We start from the raw sequence: 17524 nt of genomic DNA on the forward strand, positions 1-17524 counted from the left end.
TTCCCTTATTAGCTGTTGTTTAGGGTTGGAAAAACAAACTTCTCAGTTTCCAGTTACTGACAACTATTTTGAAAGTCAAAGAGAAACATTGTTATATTTGCAAGATTTATGACAACACAATTGTGTATATGCATAAACATTGCTAAATATTCAAATGACATCTAATTCAGACAATGGTATTTTCAAATATTGAATCCAGATTCCTTGGAATAATTAGCACTTCAAAGCGATTTCCAGATTCTCTGAACTAATTGAACACAAAGATTTTAGGACACATCTGGTGGTCAGAGATATTTTTGCTCCATTTACAGAGTGTATGAAATTACTTCATCTTTTAAAATAGTTCTATCTGTGCTTCAGCCCTTTCTCAAGACACAGCCAACTTCAAAAAAGATGGAAATGTGATTCAACTTCAAAATCTTCATCCTCATTTTAAAACGTCTTCATGGTTTCATACTCCGTCCCAGTTCCAAATGCCAGCACACAACTTGTTTTTTCAACTTTAACCTCCTATCTGACATCTCCTTGCTGCAAGGGTTTGGTCAGTTGGTCTCACTAAGCAATTGAGGCTTGTACAATTGAACAGCGGTGTTGATTGTTAACACACATTGATTGACATATGCCCAAAGTGCAGCCCAAACTATGAACCAATTCCATGTTCATTTCTACACACGTCTCTGCATGCTCTTAGACTGACCTAGTTCCCTTGTCAGGTAACCCATTGCATCATACTGCGGGCAGTATAGTTCTCCAGTTCAACCTTCAACCAACTGTTCTCCTAGGCTCCAGATGACACTACGTCATCGCATCAGCACTCTTCTCCATACTGCACCTCACCACAAGTACTGTGGGGTGGCACAGTGGCACCAGGAACCCGGGTTTTATTCCAGCCTTGGGTATTTGTGTGGAGTTTGTACTTTCTCCCCGTGTCTGCATGAGTTTCCTCCAGGTGCTCCAGTTTCCTTCCACATGCCAAAAATGTGCTGATTAGGTAGATTAACTGTGCTAAATTGCCCCTTAGTATCCCAAGATGTGTAGCTTCGCAGGATTAGCAGATAAATATATGGGGCTATGGTAACATGCTTGTCAGAGCATTGGTGCAGACTCGATGGGCCAAATGGCCTCCTTCTGCATTCCTTCTATCCATAAACGTGGAGATCATTTACAGAACAGATGGATAATAACTGTTCAACCCATGTTCCTTCAATCCAAAACCAAAATCACTCCGAGCACAGTCAGAGCTTCAGCATTCTGTCTGTGTGCATTTGTGTGCTCACTTCAAAACCGATCGCCAGGTCCTTGCTGACTCCTTCCCTGCAGCATATGACAGAATGGACCTTTCACCAAACAACTGAAAAACAAGCTCCTCTTTCAGTCAGCTCCCACAGCACAGCATCTCCCACCTCCAATAAGATTAACACCCATTTCCTGTAAAACATGGGCCATTTTTTGTGTCCTGGGAGCCTCCCCTTGACAAAGGCAAAGATAAAAGATGAAATTTATTATTGCCTCCAATGTGCCAGCTCAGCCTTCAGCTGACTGAGGAAATGAGTGTTTGAAGAACAGGATCTCAAACACGAGATTAAGGTTATGGTTTACCAGGCAGCAGTGTTCCTGAATGTTTCAGGTATTTGGATGGCCTACAGCAGACATCTCAAAATACTGGCCCCCAACAGGGCCTTTGCAAGATTCTCTAAACACGATGGCAGGAAAGGCAGTCCAATAGCAGCACCCTCTTCCAACACAGCCTGCCCAGCAACCAGGAACAAATTACTCAAAACAGCTCTGCTGTGCAGGCCATGTCGTCAGTATGTCCAACACCAGGCTCCTGAAGTAACTGCTCTTCTTGGAACTCAGTAAAGGCAGGAGATTCCCAGGAGGATTGCAAATACATTTTTAGGGCCATCCTGGAAGAGTGCAAACATCCCTGCCACCTTTTGGGAGTCTCTGGCTTTTAACAAACCAAAATGGAGAAATCTCACTCAGGAAGGCACTGAACACATCAAGAGACTTCATTAGGAAGGTGCAGAGGCAACATTGAAACACTGGCACAAACCTCCAAATACCTCACCCATCAAACCCTTCAAGAATCACCCACCCTGTATGAGGCCGTCTCCCCAGATCACACACTGAATTATCAGTCATCTCAGAACCCCATCAAACTGGAATGGGGGCAAGTAATTTGTGATCCTTAGGGACTAAGGACAGGAAATTCTCTGGAGTGAGTCAATCCCTCCACCATGCTATTGCTCCTAACCTTCAAAAACTCTCCCAAAACATATGCCTTGATAACTTAAATTACCCCAATTACTTTTTCTCCAATTTGGTACTTGTGTCCTTCACCCTCTTTGCAAAATACCTTGGTACATTTCAATTTTCTTGCATGGTAATTTTTGTAGAAGCATCACAGATTCATGCCTATTCTAGAGGCCTGAGTATTGAAAGAATGCTGCATTGTCAGAGATGCAATATTTTGATTGAGATTTTAAATCAAGGCCATATTTGTCCTCTCGGGTAGATGAAGATCTCATGGTATTAATTAAATAGATGGGGAATCCTCCGAGTGACTAGACCAATATTTATACCTCAACTAACTTCATTAAAACAGATGATCTGCTCATAATCTCACCGTTGTCTGACAGACTGGGTGATTGTAAATTGGCTGCTGCATTCTCTCCATTACAATAATTACCATTGTTCAAAGTATTTATTTGACTGTGTTTTGGACTGGATTTAAAGGTTTCATATAAATGAAAATTACTTTCTTCTCTCCTTTAAACAACTGTCAACAGAACGATAGAAGAAAATCATGGAATCACGGCAGTACAGAAGGAGGCCATTCAGCCCATTGAGCCTGTATAGACCACAATCCCACCCATGCCCTGTTCCCGTACCCCTCACATTTACCCTGCTAATTCTCCTGATACTAGCATCAATTTAGCATGGCCAATCCACCTAAACCATCTTTAGACCCATGAAAACACCCATGAAGTTCTCATGCACCCTGAATATTATAGCAGTGCTCTTAACTCTTTTCCTATTCCAGTAAATTACTAATTTAACCGGTAAATTAAGTTGCTTTGGTATACAAAAAGTTAACTGATCACTGGAACAAATGTTGCTCATGACAGTTCTAGATAGGACACATTTACATATAACAATTTCCCATCAAGGAAGCGCTCTGTTTATGTGCAACCATCTACGTATCTGAGTGCGGATGTGTAATAATTCACAAAAATTTGAAGCATGTGTCACATTTAAGGCTGTACAAAAGATCAGCAAAGACTGGGATCTGCAATGAAAAGCACAGTGTTGATCAGGAGCAAGACAGTTGACCCTTTGATCAGAGAACCACTGATCATAAAACTGAACTCAGTAATGATAATGATAATGATATAGACCTGAACAATAGATTTCAAAATGTTATTAGATATAAACCCAGGTGTACATACCTGAATAATTTTCAAACAAGTTTCAATTATTGAATAAGCAGAACTGTTGAAAGAAAATTAAGATACACGCGGCTAATCAACTTTTGAGCATTCGATAGGAAATTGTTATACGTGAATGTGTCATGGCCAGCATTTTTGTTCCTGCGATCAATTAAGTTTTGAATATCATCGCACTAATTTGCCAATTAAATTAGTAATTTAGACTCAAAAATAAAATAAGGTCAATTCATTGCAAAGTGTTGAGGTAAAACAGCCATTCAGGCCCCTAACTCTGTAAAAGCAGTTACAGACCAGCTGTCTGGAGTAAAACTCTCCTCTGCTCCTAAACAGAGCGGGATATTGGCGATTGAGGCAGCTTCCTCTACGTGTCTTCTGTATGCAAGTACTAAAGTCCCTTGGCATGAAGAGGAATCCAGCCAGATGGCAAACATGCAGGGCTCTGTTCTATGCTGTGTGATTTCTATTGCAAAATAGATGAGCCAACTGATCTGGGCAAATAAGGCAATTGGCACAGTGTAACTGTGCACTATTGGTAAGAGTTGGCAGGTTGTTTCTGTTATACAGTAGAAAGTGTCAACAGCATTATTACTAATGATTGAGATATCCCCTTTGTGCAAATGGCTTTCAGGTCTGGCTGCAGCAGTTTGTACAGAAGATAAACTCCCTTGGGAGACAGGCAGAATTTTCATCTCCCACCTACCTTGAGAATTGTAAGGGAGGGGGGCAAACCATGCCAAGATCTGTTGACCTCTGGCAGGATCGTCCGGCTTTGGAGCAAGCATGGCCAGAAGATCCCACCTGTAATTTCCATATGTAGGTGCCCCATAGTTATCTGATCAGATAATGACACGCTCTGAGTATTTGAATTGCATACCCATCTATTTATAATGATCCTCTCGAATTCTCCATCTCTATATTCAAGTTTTTGAGATGGACGCCTGAAGTGATGTCAATAATAAATAGTACATCTGAACTATCCCTCGGGAAACACACAGAGCTTGAGGTCAGCTCTGTGAAGTAGGATCAAAACTTCCTTTTGCAAAACAAGTGAGAGATAAATAGCATAAAAACAGTAAAGTACACATCAGTTCTTTATCTGAACAATTCTTGAGAACAACAATTGATGGGGACTCCCTCGAGATATTTTATGTAGATGCAATCTCTCCACATCACCAGAGATTGGACTGAAGGTACACATCAGGACCTTGAAGTCTTGGTGTGCAGGCAGACTTCTGTAGGAATTGCCCAGGATATTTCAAATTCCAACACAACAGACAGAAATTGCTGGAAAATCTCAGCTGGACTGACCACATCTGTGGAGACAGAATAGAGCCAATGTTGAATATGGATGAAGCTTCATTGGTTCCAAGGGGAAATCCCCTGCTTCCAGGATCCTTAGCGAATGTTTCCAACTTCAGAGTTAGACATTGATGAGTTCTGATGTATTTACCCAGATCGCTACTCTGAAAATTTTAGATAAATTGAAACCTGAGCCAGGATTTTCCGCTGCCAAATGTAGCAGGCATTACTTTATTGTAATCAATAGAATTAAAGGAATAAAAGCCTAAAGAGAAGATTCTAAAACAGACCGGCATGAGAGACAAATCTCACAAAGACCCAAAACCAGTTCAGTGATGACTTAAAATGAGGAAGCGATTGTGCCCTGCAGCTGTCAATAGTGGGTTGTGTTTCCCACCACCGAACATTGTAATTAAATTAGCATCTCATTATGATATTTACTCACTGCAATCATCCCTTCATACTGGATTAAGAGCTCAAGTTAGCATGCAATTAGATGACATGTTTCACAACAGCATTTAAACAAGATGTAGCTGGCAACCTGCATTTCGCTCCTGACTCTGAGGTGTATTTGAGCACTCCTGAGGGGAGGGGAATACTGGGTTGTGGTGAACATTCATGCACACCCCACACTGAGCATCATTTCAGGGGCCAGTACTTTTCAACATACTTAAAAAGATGATTCCTCAACAGAAAGTGGACCTTAGGAAATAAATGTTCACTCCTGTCTTTCTCTCATTGATACTGCAGTGAGGAAATTATCAAGAAGATGGAGTCTGATGTTGTCACAGTTTGTATTATTGCTTACAGGGAGGAGAGAAGAAAGGTAAGAATATGAAGGAGGTACCAGGCTCCTGAAAAAGAGCAGAACCTTCAAGACCAAGGGTCAGCAGACTCTTCTCCAGATGCAGGAAATGATCCTCAAAGAGCTGTCATTCATAGGCACCTTGCTAGGCCCAGGGTGCATAGACATCACATGTGTTATCTACAGATGAGAGAACCTGTGTTGCAGGCACCACCACATTTAAATGGATCTGGTCACTCACAACTGTCAAGTTCTGCAGATTTTGGGGCCACAGGGACATGGAGGACACTCAGTGCCAGTGCCAGTGAAAGTCAACCGTACAGCAATGACTTCTTCCAGGGCTCCAGTGCGGACACCTGCTGGATCTCCCCAAACATTCTCTGGATCCCTCAAACATTTGCTCCCACAAATGCATTCCAAAGGTCACAGATGCCATTTTTTCAAAGGCCCACACTTTTGTCAAAGTCGACAGAGATCAAGCAAGAGCACTGAACTTTGCTGAAATTTCTTGCTTCCTCACAGGTGCAGGTATAATCAACTGCACCCACGTGGCTATAAAAACTCTCTTCCAATAAACAGTCCAGTACATCAACCAAAAAAGCTACCACAAAGTTACCATGCAGATTTGCTCCAAACACCCAGGAAGTGTCTGTGATGTTACATCCTGAGTAGGTCTCAGATCCCTGACATTTTCAAAGAGATCACACTGAATGTAGAATTGGCTCCTGAGAGACATGGGTTACTGCAAAGAACATAACTAATGATGCCAAGTGGCTCCTGCTGAAAGATGGTATAACAAGGCTCATACCGCGAACTGGACATTGTGGAACATAACATTGGGATTTGAAAATATAATTCTGATGCTTGGACAGATTTGATGGAGTGCTCCAGTACACTCCCCAGAGGGTCTTGCACACCACACAACCAGGGGCTGCAAAGTGAGAAGACTTGCTGATGATGCCTGCTGTAGGCCAGATGGTACATTGTGCACAGCAGATTCTGACCCTGAGTCTACTCTGGAACTAGGTTCCACCAAGCTGTGTGTCTCTGCATTGGTGAAGTATGTGGTTAAGCGCAATGGTGGGTCTTCAAAGATACTGTCCTCAGGTTCCTTGTCCAAAGTGTTGTCATGGCTTGAGCCCAGGACTTGGTTTATGGATGCCCCTGACAGCTTCCCAGAGCTACCTTCAAAAGAAAAGAAACAATTGGTGCATGGCTGGGGGTTGTGAAATAGGGGAAAGCATTCACAATATGGCAGTCTAATGGATATAGTACTGCAGGTTTCTCACTTGGGTGTGCGCTGCTGACCTCACTGTCAGAACAGACATGGTCTATATTCTCTCTAGCCAACCCTAGGGCTCTGAGAGCCTTGATCTCAAACACTCCACCCCAGATTTGAGATCTCTCCTTATCCACCTGCACATAGACAGATGGAGAGAGCATGAGCAAGATTCATGTGAGCGAAGATGATAAGGATGCCTGGAAGTGTGGGCTATGAGTGGAGCCCTGGACACATTAAGATGCAAACTCCAGAGGGACAAGAGGCCAGATAGAGATATGAGAGTGTGAGAGATCAAGTGGTGATGTCCCTTGATGTGGCAGCGAGTGAGATCATTGTGAATGTGAGATTGTCTTGCGAGTATGTGAGTTGAGAGTGCTGAGATGGTTGACTTAACCTGGCAGCACAGAGATATCATTATCTTCCAGCACTGGGTGACTGATCCCTTCTATAGGTCATCACACTTCCTAATGCTGAGACCGACTCCAAGCTGAGTTGGTCACCTTGGTGGAGGAGCTGTAGGCAGAGAACATTGCAGCAGGTTGCAACTGCATCCAACAGGAGCACCAGTGAGGCGTCACTAACAGTGTGCAGAATGCTTTCTACATTTGGAAGCTATGTCTTCATTGGAGCTGTTATAGGCTGCAGTGCTGGGGTGATATTTAAATATGGCACCAAGAGAGGGGGAACGCCAAGATCCCGGAACAGCCCGTTCACTGAGAATGAATAATTAATGCAGCCTGAACCACACGATACAGAGCAAAAACCTGCCACTGCAGCCAGCAGGTATTACACGGTGTTTCACACCCACTAATACACTCAAGTGTCTTTCAGAAAATCCCAGCTTAACACCTGGGTAACTACACAACTGACACTCCAATAACTCACACCACCCTCTCCCTACCACCCCCCCCGACCCAACCCAGCAAACCCCCCCAAACCCAACCCAGCAAACCAATCAGCAACCCCCTCCAAATCTGACTGCCTCCACAAATCAACCCAGCAAATCCCCCCCACCCTGACTGCCCCCACCAACCCAACCCAGCAAACCCTCCAACCCAACCAGCAACCACCCCCCCCCCCCAACATGACTGCCCCCACAAACCAACCAAGCAACCCCCTTACCTGAATGCCCCCATAAGCCAACCCAACACCCTCCTCTGATCCAACTGCCCCCACCATCCCAACATTCCCCAAACCCGACTGCCGCCACCATCTCAACATCCCCCCGACCTGCCTGCCCGCAAACCCAACCCAGCATATTTCCCCGACCTGACTCCCCCCACAAACCCAACACCCCCCTACCAACCCAACCCCCGTTCCCCCCCACCCCCCAATCTGGCAGCCTCTGCAAACCCAAGCCAGCAAACCCCTGCCAACCCAACTACCCTGCAAATCTAACCCAACACCTCCCTGAACGCCCCTGCAAACCCAACCCAGCAAACCCCCCAATCCGACAGCCCCTGCCAACCCAACAAACACCCCCAACCCGACTGCCCCCACAAACCCAACCCAATACTCCCCGACCCGACTGCCCCCACAAACCCAACCCAACAAACCCCCCCACCGAACCCGTCTGCCCCTGCAAACCCAACGCAACACCTCCCTGAGCTGACTGCCCCCGCCAACCCAAAACCTCCCACAAACCAACCCAACCCCCTGACCTGACCACCCCTGCCAACCCAACAAACCCCTCCAGCTGACTGCCCTGACCCAAATGTCACCTTACCCACCCTAACCATCCAGCACACCCACCCCGCCATTCCATTCAAACTGGACATTTAATCTTGCCATATAGCAGCTGGTGCCGTAGAAAGGGGATGTGTCTCATCTCACCTCACCAGATTCTACTTCAATGGAGCTCTCCCAGTAACACTGCACTCTACATTTCTGAAAGAGCCAGGGTCAGAAATCCCAGAAGGAATGCAGAGAAGCCGGGGGGTGGGGGGTTGAGCTGAATGGCAATCCAATGGTAATTGCCGTTCCTTCAAGGATCTGGCCAATGTTCGGAGGACTATTCATGTGCTTCATTTACATGAATGGGGCTGAGTAAGCTTTAGCACTCCATGAATGCACCACAGGTGATGATCCAAATCAACCCCAATATTTGAAAATCACCTTACTCCATAATCTATGCAACTTGTTTTGAATCACAACTGAATCCTCATGAGATATATCCTAGTGCCTGATTAACCTTGTTTTTCCAATGAATAAGTAACCACTCTAACCTACACCTTTTCCCACGATTGCTAGCGAATGTTTCTTCAAAATGTCAATTCTTGTTTTACTATTCAATATTCACCTCATAATTCAGACTTTATTTTCAAAATTATCAGAGTTTAAATCCTTTTGATAGATAGAAAACAGGAAGATCAAAGTTACCTTTCTGTTACATCTAAATATCTCAAAATGCTTCACAGTCAGTGGATCACCTCTGAAGTGCAGAGACTGGTGCTTAGCAAGGAAAGGAAGAAACCAATTTGTGCACACCAAGACCCTTGCAACAGGAAATAGAAACAAAAAGTGGTGACCAGATCGACACCAGATGCTTTGCAATCAGATTATAGTGCATCACAAGGGGTTAATCTTCTTATGTGGTGGTTGTGAGGGTTAAAAACATTGGAGAACGCCAGTGCTTTTCTCCTAATCTTTTATGGCCAACTAAAAACTGGTATATGAAAAATAAATAAATAATGTCAAAGGCAACATAGCACCCCTGCAGAACTTGAGTGAAGGATTAGCCTACATTATAAATTCAAATCCCAAATTGAGGTCTGACTCCCATTGGCCTTCATGGCAGTAAACACTTCCCATTCCTTCCCTCACCACAGGACTTAGTCCTGGATGGCAGAATTCCACTCCATGTTTCATAGATAGACTAATTTACATAGAAAACTTAGAGTTCTTATTGTAACTCCTAAAATCTTACAGCTCCAGATTGTTATTTTTCCCTCACCCTTTACTGCACCAAATTCTCAAAAGGAATTGATCAACTTTCATTAGAATCAGTTTTCAGTTATCTTGTTAACTATAAAAAAGCTTGCTTCATCACTTACAAAAGAAGAGATCTAAAATTAAAACACTGAAGCGTGTTTGCAACTCAAAATTCTATAACACAACAATTTTAAATTATAGCACTAACTTATTTAAATGAGACACAACTTATTTCCTTCTGTAAATCCTAAATACAAAACTAACTCTTAAGTTAAATATTTTCTTTGTAAAACAGAATCCCAAAGTAGCTTGAAAACACAGAGCTGCTAAAATTATAATGGAGCATCAAAGAATGCAATGGGTTTGACATTAGGGTAAGGGCTCTGATTACAAGTTAATCCCAAATCAAAAAAGGATAAAAAATAATTTCTAGTAATGTGGATTGCATATTAGTGGGTGCACAATACAAAATTACCCTAAATTTCACAATTAATTAGCAATATAAATTTAAAGAAACTACAGGCCAGAGAACTTGCTTGCTTTGTGATTTTTCTTATTCAGTCATGGGACATGGGCATCATTGGCTGGCCTACATTTATTGTCCGTCCCTAACTGCCCTAGGCAGCTGACAGTCAACCACTTTGCTGTGAATCTGGAGCCACATGTAGGCCAAATCAGGTAAGAATGACAGATTTCCTTCCCTAAAAGGACATTAGTGAAGGAGGTGGATTTTTCCAATTATCAACAATGGTTCACTGTCATCAGTGTATTCATAATTTATTGAATTCAAATTTCACCATCTGCTATAGTGGGATTTGAACCCAGGTCCCCAGAACATTATCTGTATTATTAATACAGAAAATCAGCTAATACACTAGGCCACCATGTTTGGACAGCACTTGCTGAATAATCCTGAGTGTGCTAATAGCTACATTAGCAACCAGTGTAAGATAATCAGTCAAGAGCATTTTGTGGCCCATTTCTGCTTGCTAAATGTATCGATGTACAGTGTACACAGATGGACCCATTTTCTGCAACCAAAAGGAATCTGTTCAAGCCTTGCCCCCTTTTTTTAAAATTACCCAGGAGTTTTGAGAGTGTAGTTTCCCCATTGCTTTTCCCTGGCAACAGTTTGGCCTGAATTAACTTGCCAACCATGAGCACTTTTTTCTTCATAAATTGTAGTGATTGTTTGAAATTTGGCATTCTTGCATTTGTCCCAATGAGTACAGTTGGTCCTAATGAGTGCGAGCTAAAAAGCTTCAGCAACATGTCTCACCTTAATTTTAATTAACATTCAGAATGGAAACTCTATTGGATTTACAAAAGAACAGAATGGAAATAAATTCAAAACTCACCAATGTCTAGTGGTACACAACTTATAAACTACCTCAGCTCCTGAAACAGAAAGATTTGTTTTTAAAAATTGGAACCAAATATGTCAGGAAAGAGCAGATTACAAAACTGGTCTAACCAGTATTCTGAGGCAAGGAGCTCTGAAAGGGTGGTTCAATATATTTTTAGACTATGACACTATCATGAAGTTTGAATGTTTATTGATACATTTTATTTTCCATACAGTGCCAGAAAGCCTACAGCTGGGGTTACAGGTCCTCTGAGTTGTAAATAAAAACCCAGTATGGTATCTAAACCCAGGGAACATTTTCATAGAATTCCTACAGTGCAGAAGGCCACATTAAATCTGCACCAAGTCTGTCAGAGTACCTTACCTAGGCCCTCTCCCCACCCTTACCCTGTAGCACCCAGAGGAAACCTATGCAGACATGGGGAGAACGTGTGAAGTTTGCACAATCACCCAAGGCTGGAATCAAACCCAGGTCCCTGGCGTTGCGACACAGCAGTGCCAACCACTGCACCACCGTGCTGTCTTTTCAATTCCTCCTCAGCCCTGTTGTCCCAATTTCTTGAAAAATGTAAAAAGTCAAAATAAATAGGTGTTGACATTTATTTGTTCTGCTAAAATAATTAGAACATTTCTGATTTATGGGAGCTCAGAAAATTATAATAAAGTGCCTTTCTATGGTGGATGTGCTGCCTACTGGTTCATACTCAGGTTAAAGAAACCTCATAAATCTGTTCAATTTTCACTTGTTGGCAACAAACCAGGTTGTTATTTGGACACGCCATATTTGCTATTTATTTTTTGATGAAAGGTGTCAGTCATCATGTAACATAACACGACTGATATCACAATTGCCAGCACACAAAAAAGCCAAATAAAATAACCACACGGTATGTTCCAAAAAGTGAAATACTGATGTACAGCGGCAGAGTGATTTGTTGCAAGAATTCTCAACACAAGAGATTGCTTCACTCCTGCAAATTTTCCTCATACATCCTACCATCCTGGAAGTGGTGAATGGATCTTGTCATAAAGCCTCAGCCATGGAGTGAACGGCAGGATTGACGGAGCAGCAGGTTTCAATGTTGTCTGCTCAAAAGCCAAAATAAGATTTCTGCTCGCTAACCACTTTCACGTATCGATTATTCTTTGTATAAATCTTGATAAGGTTTGAACATCAGCTTCAAAGACAAGAGCAATTCATTGTCTTTTCTACCACAGAAGTCATGCTTTAAGGAAGTTATGGTTCTGTAGAGTTCATCAAAATTGTTACTGACATGTGAACACAAGGGGTAAATTTCACATACATGCATTCTAGGTGTGGAGCTACGCCTGCCAGGCACAGACATCAGCAATTCAGTCTGACATACACACCATGGAATTTTCTCTCTGTTCATTTTAAAGAGATGGAAAATAAAGAACAGCACATGCCCAAACTCTTATACAGCAGCACTCCCCATCAAAAGCCCAAACCTGTAAAATCATCCTAAAGTTGGAAACGTCCTCAGAGTTACTCCACTACTGCGATGTAGCCTGAAATGTGGTGGAGACCATAACTTATGTTTTGAGATGTAGGCATCACTGACTAGGCCAGCATTTATTACCCATTACTAACTGCTCTTCAGAAGGTGGTGGTGAGCTGCTTTCATGAACCACAGTATATCCACGGTGCTGTTAGGGAGGGAGTTCCAGGATTGTGACAGTGATGGTGAGTGGCTTGGAAGGGAACTTTCCAAGTGGTATTGTTCCCATGTGTCTGCTGCCCTCATCCTTCTAGACAGTGGTGGTCGTGAGTTTTGAAGGTGCTGCCCGAGGAGCCTTGGTGAGTTCCTGCTGTGTATCTTAAAGATGGTACATATGGCTGCCACTATTTGTCGATGATAGAAGGATTGAATGTTTATGCATGGGGCATCAATCAAGTAGGTTACTTTGTCCTGGATGGTGCCAAGCTTCTTAAGTGTTGTAGGAGCTGCACTCATCTAGGTAAGTGGACAGTACGGCCAACTAACATATTTTGTACCACAGTTACTACTCAAGTTGACAATTTCAAAGGGAGAAACTGAACTATCAAATGGATACTTATTCCAATTAACCGACCTGTAATCTAACAAAATATGTTTAAACTTTAGTACTGTTGATTGTTTTAATTTGAAGTCTTTTGCCATTTTATTTGCATTAAATTTGCCTGAGAGCCAATCAACATCTGTGGGTTATGTAGATATAGAAACTTCCTTTAGTAGCGGAATAAGGCAGATAGAGAGTTCAAAGATCATATACCCTTCCGTACTCCTGACTTGCCATAGCAAGGAAAATAAAACTAAGTTTTGGCAGCCTGGATAATGACCTCACAACCTCCAAATAGTTTTAACTTTATGCTGTTCATCTGATCATTCAACATCTTTTTAAGAAACAGAACTATAATTGCAGCAAACACAATACTCTCCAGTCTGTGCATCATGGGTGATAAAATACAAGTTCACATCCATAGTTCTCCCAGGAAATAGGCCTCCGGTCCAAGCAGTCTGGGAAGAGACCTGCAGTTAGCAGGGGCGAGGCACTTCAGAGAGGGAGTGAAAAATAATCAGGTAATTCATCTGGTGTAACTGTTGCACGTTACTCAAAAGGACGGATAGATCCATTGAAAGCCTAACAGGAGTTCACATATCCATTTTCTTAGCTGGGAATTTAGTTATGGAGGAAAGATTGGATAGGCATCAGTCATTTGGAATTGCAGAGGAGGCTGAGGGTAGACATCACTGAAGTATATAAAATTATGAGGGATCTATATGGAATGGGTAGGAGGGCCTTTGTTTGAAGGGTCCACAGGGAGCAGAGATTTATGGTAACAGGTTTAGAAGGGATTCTAGGGGATTTTCTTCTCACCTAGACAGTAATGGTATCTGGAACTCATTGCCCAAAATAAGGGTTTCTGCCTCAGCCACATTTGAGAAGTACTTGGATATGCTCCTGAAATGCAGTAGCCCTCAAGGCTCGGGACCACCAGCTACAAAGTAGGATTAGACTGAATGACATGTATGTTAATGAGCATGCAAGTGGGCTGAATGGCCTCCTTCTTGGCTGTACATTTCTATCATTCTTACTTGATGCAGCTGACACGCGATGGGGTTTGAGTAGTCCTTTCCCGCTATATCATTTTCGTCAAAGCATCTTCAATTAAATATTTTTCTGTTAATCTGCAGCCCTGGATTTTCTGTAATAACGTGAGAGATTAATTGGTTACAGTGCGCACAATCTTACCACAAAAATTCTAAGTGACAAACGAGTGAGAAAGGTGCTTTTTTTTTTCAGCAAACCGCGAGTTGTGGCGAGGGGGTGGGTTGCAAGAGCCTAAGCTCGTCAGTGTAGGTGGCTGCAAAGTGTTTGAGATACCATTGTGCAGGCGCCATGATCTCCCCCCATTCCCCCTGACTATCACTCCCAAACCCACCTCACCAATCACCCCCTGCCTGCAGAATGCCTCTTCCCTGATCAACCCCCCCCCCCACCCCCCCAGTCTACAGAGATCCCCCCCAGCTGATCACCATCCCTGCACGGCTCCCCCTCCACCCTCCCCCAACCATTATCCCTACAGAGCTCCCACCAGCCCCCCCACTGATCACACCCCACCACAGTGCCCTCCTGCCAATCACCATCCCTGCAGAGCTCTTCCCATCCAGCCGATCAAACTCCCCCTCCCAACTACAAAGTTCCCCTCTGCCGATCACCATCCATACAGAGCTCCCTCTCCTACCAATCACCTCCCACCAGCAGAGATTCCTCCCAACCTCCGACCACCACTGATCACAGCCCCCCCACCTCCTCGTCTGTGAAGCCCCTCCCCCATGGCACACTAATGGTGCCTGTTGTGTAGTGCCATGTGGCTACAGCTGTTCCATGGGCATTATCAGCTATGCTCCTGACCACTCAGGGGCTTCCGTGGCCTCCAACACCCCCCATTGAGGCTATCACAACTGGTCTCCACTGAGTAGACCACCAGCTATGATTCTTGTTGGTGTGAAGCCCAACCGGTGAGGTAGTAACTGCGAGTGAGACTGGATGACAGAGCGCACTCACTAATGACATGTTGATCATGTCACAGATTGGGTGAGGTGAAAATCTGGGCAGGAACCAATGCTAAGTGACTCAGAGTGTTCACTTCCATTTCCGTTCTCAATCTAGTCTAAAATCATAAAATGCACAGCACAAAAGGAAACCATTAAGTGGTCTGGTTTGTGGGGTCTCTCTGCAAGAACAAGTAAACTACTCCCATTCTCCCTCATTTTCCCAATACCCAACAAACGTTCTCTCCTTCAGTGCTTATCCAATTCTCTTTTGAAAGCCACAATTGAATCTGCCTCCAGCACAATCACAGGCAATGCATCCCCAATCCTGACCAGAAAAAGTTTTCCCTTATGTCATTATTGCTTCTTTTACTAGTCACCTCAAAATCACAGTTCCCTGATTTTCAGTTTTTCTGCCAATGGGAGTAGTTTCCTTTGACCTTCTCTGTCCTGACCCTGCTTGATAGCAGTTCTCAAAATCACCTCTCTTCCCAACCTTCTCTTCAGAGAACAATTCCAGCTTCTCAATCTTATCTACCTGCTGTAAATCTTTCCTGCACCCTCTCTAAAGCATTCATATCATTCCTAAAATGCATTACCCAAACTTGGACACAATGCTCCAAATGAGGCTGAACCATTTCATTATAACTGGTTTGCTTTTCTAGTTTATGCCTCCAATTATAAAATCCAGAATCCCACATGCCTTTTCAAGCATTCACTCAACCTATTCTGTCACATTCAATGTTTGCATTTATATCCCCAGGTTTCCATGTCTCTACCGTCCTTTTAGAATAGTGTTCTTTATTTTACCAAAATGTCCATTTTATCAGTCTGTCCTCTTAAGGTCTATCACTAACATCTGCACAGTTCACAATACTTCCAAGTTTTGTGTCATCTACGAAGTTTAAATTGTGCCTGATACACCCAAGTCTAAGCTGTTAATGTATAACAAGAAAAGCATTGGTTTTAGAGGCAAACCACGGAGAAGCCCAAGATATACCTTCCTGCAGTCTGAAAAGCAGATGTGCACAACTATTCTGTTTCTTGTCATTTTTCCTTTCACTTAATTGGCTCCAGTTTTATTGGAGCCAGGACACACTCTTCATGTGAGAAACATGTGAGAAAGTACCCAAGCCATTGACACCCATTCTGGATTCTCCTTATTTCACCAAAAATCCCTTCTAAGACAGATTCATTTCCCTGAGATTGCCAGAAAAAGAACTGAACCATTTCCATCCTTCTAGCAGTATCCGAGGAGGAGAAAAGAAAGGTTTTTACCCAGTACAGTAATCCATCAAGCTAAATTATAACCAAATTAAATTACCTTTTTTAATTCATTCATAGGAATCATGATCACAACACATCACATGAAGTCACATAACAGTAAAGTTTGTTACACGAGGCATCTGCAGTTTTTTGGAGAGTTTTATGCTTTATTGAAGTATACTGTTTGAGGGAGGTGGTAGCATAGTGGTGTTGTCACACGTAATCCAGAGACCCAGAGTAATGATCTGGGGACTCGGATTCGAATCCAACCATGGTAGATTGTGAAATTTGAATTCAACAAAAATTTGGAATTAATCATGACCATGACACCATTGTCAATTGTCGTTTAGAAAAAAAAAATCTGGTTCACTAGTGTCCTCTTTAGGGAAGGAAATCTGCTGCCCTTACCTCCTGGTCTGACCTATCCTTGGGGCAGCAGGTTTATGATAGGTCAGATCAAGTAAGGGCAGCAGATATCCTTCGCTAAAAAGGACATTAGTGAACCAGATGATTTTTTTTTCTAAACGACAATTGACAACAGTTTCATGATCATCATTAATTCCAAATTTTTATTGAATTCAAATTTCATCATCTACCATGGTTGGATTCGAATCCGAGTCCCCAGAACATTACTCTGGATCACATGTCCAGTGACAACATCACTATGCTACCACCTCCCTCAAACAGTATACTTCAATAAAGCATGAAACTCTCCAAGAAACTGCAGATGCCTCGTGTAACAAACTTTACTGTAAACTTCAAAATATAAATAAGTTAATGTCAAATAAAAGTTCCCTTGGAGTGATTGATCAATTTGCATTTTTTTTTAAATTCTGTAGATACACAATAGAGGCCTACAATAATGAGTCACTGGTTTTGTACCTGAAGAATTGAAGGCATAAGATGAAATTTTTGTCTTTACTGCCTGGGTGTTAGTCATCATTTTGGTAGCGTGCAACATAGGAAGATTGGGATGGGAAAGGTGATACGCCCTTTCTAGATCACATGAACCTCCCTTGCATTCATTTCGATTGAAGGACAATAAGGCAATTTCTTTTTGTCAGC

General features: G+C 42.8%; 1 protein-coding gene across 7 annotated transcripts in view; it reads right to left on the reverse strand.

Moving 5' to 3' along the window:
- The window catches only part of fhip1aa (FHF complex subunit HOOK interacting protein 1Aa), a 154399-nt gene that overhangs the window by 120763 nt on the left and 16112 nt on the right, over window positions 1–17524 (reverse strand). For 2 of the 7 annotated variants that reach the window (XM_080192857.1, XM_080192837.1), the window contains one exon: window positions 11128–11167. The exons of 3 other annotated variants lie outside the window; for them this stretch is intronic. The gene's annotated coding sequence lies outside the window, so the exon portion shown is untranslated. Of the gene's footprint in view, window positions 1–11127; window positions 11168–14233; window positions 14344–17524 lie in introns of those variants that run through there. 2 more of the 7 variants (XM_080192866.1, XM_080192876.1) reach the window with 2 other exon arrangements.

This window comes from Carcharhinus amblyrhynchos, chromosome 1 (genome assembly GCF_965287045.1).
Source record: "Carcharhinus amblyrhynchos chromosome 1, sCarAmb.v2.hapA, whole genome shotgun sequence".
Lineage (NCBI taxonomy): Eukaryota > Metazoa > Chordata > Chondrichthyes > Carcharhiniformes > Carcharhinidae > Carcharhinus > Carcharhinus amblyrhynchos.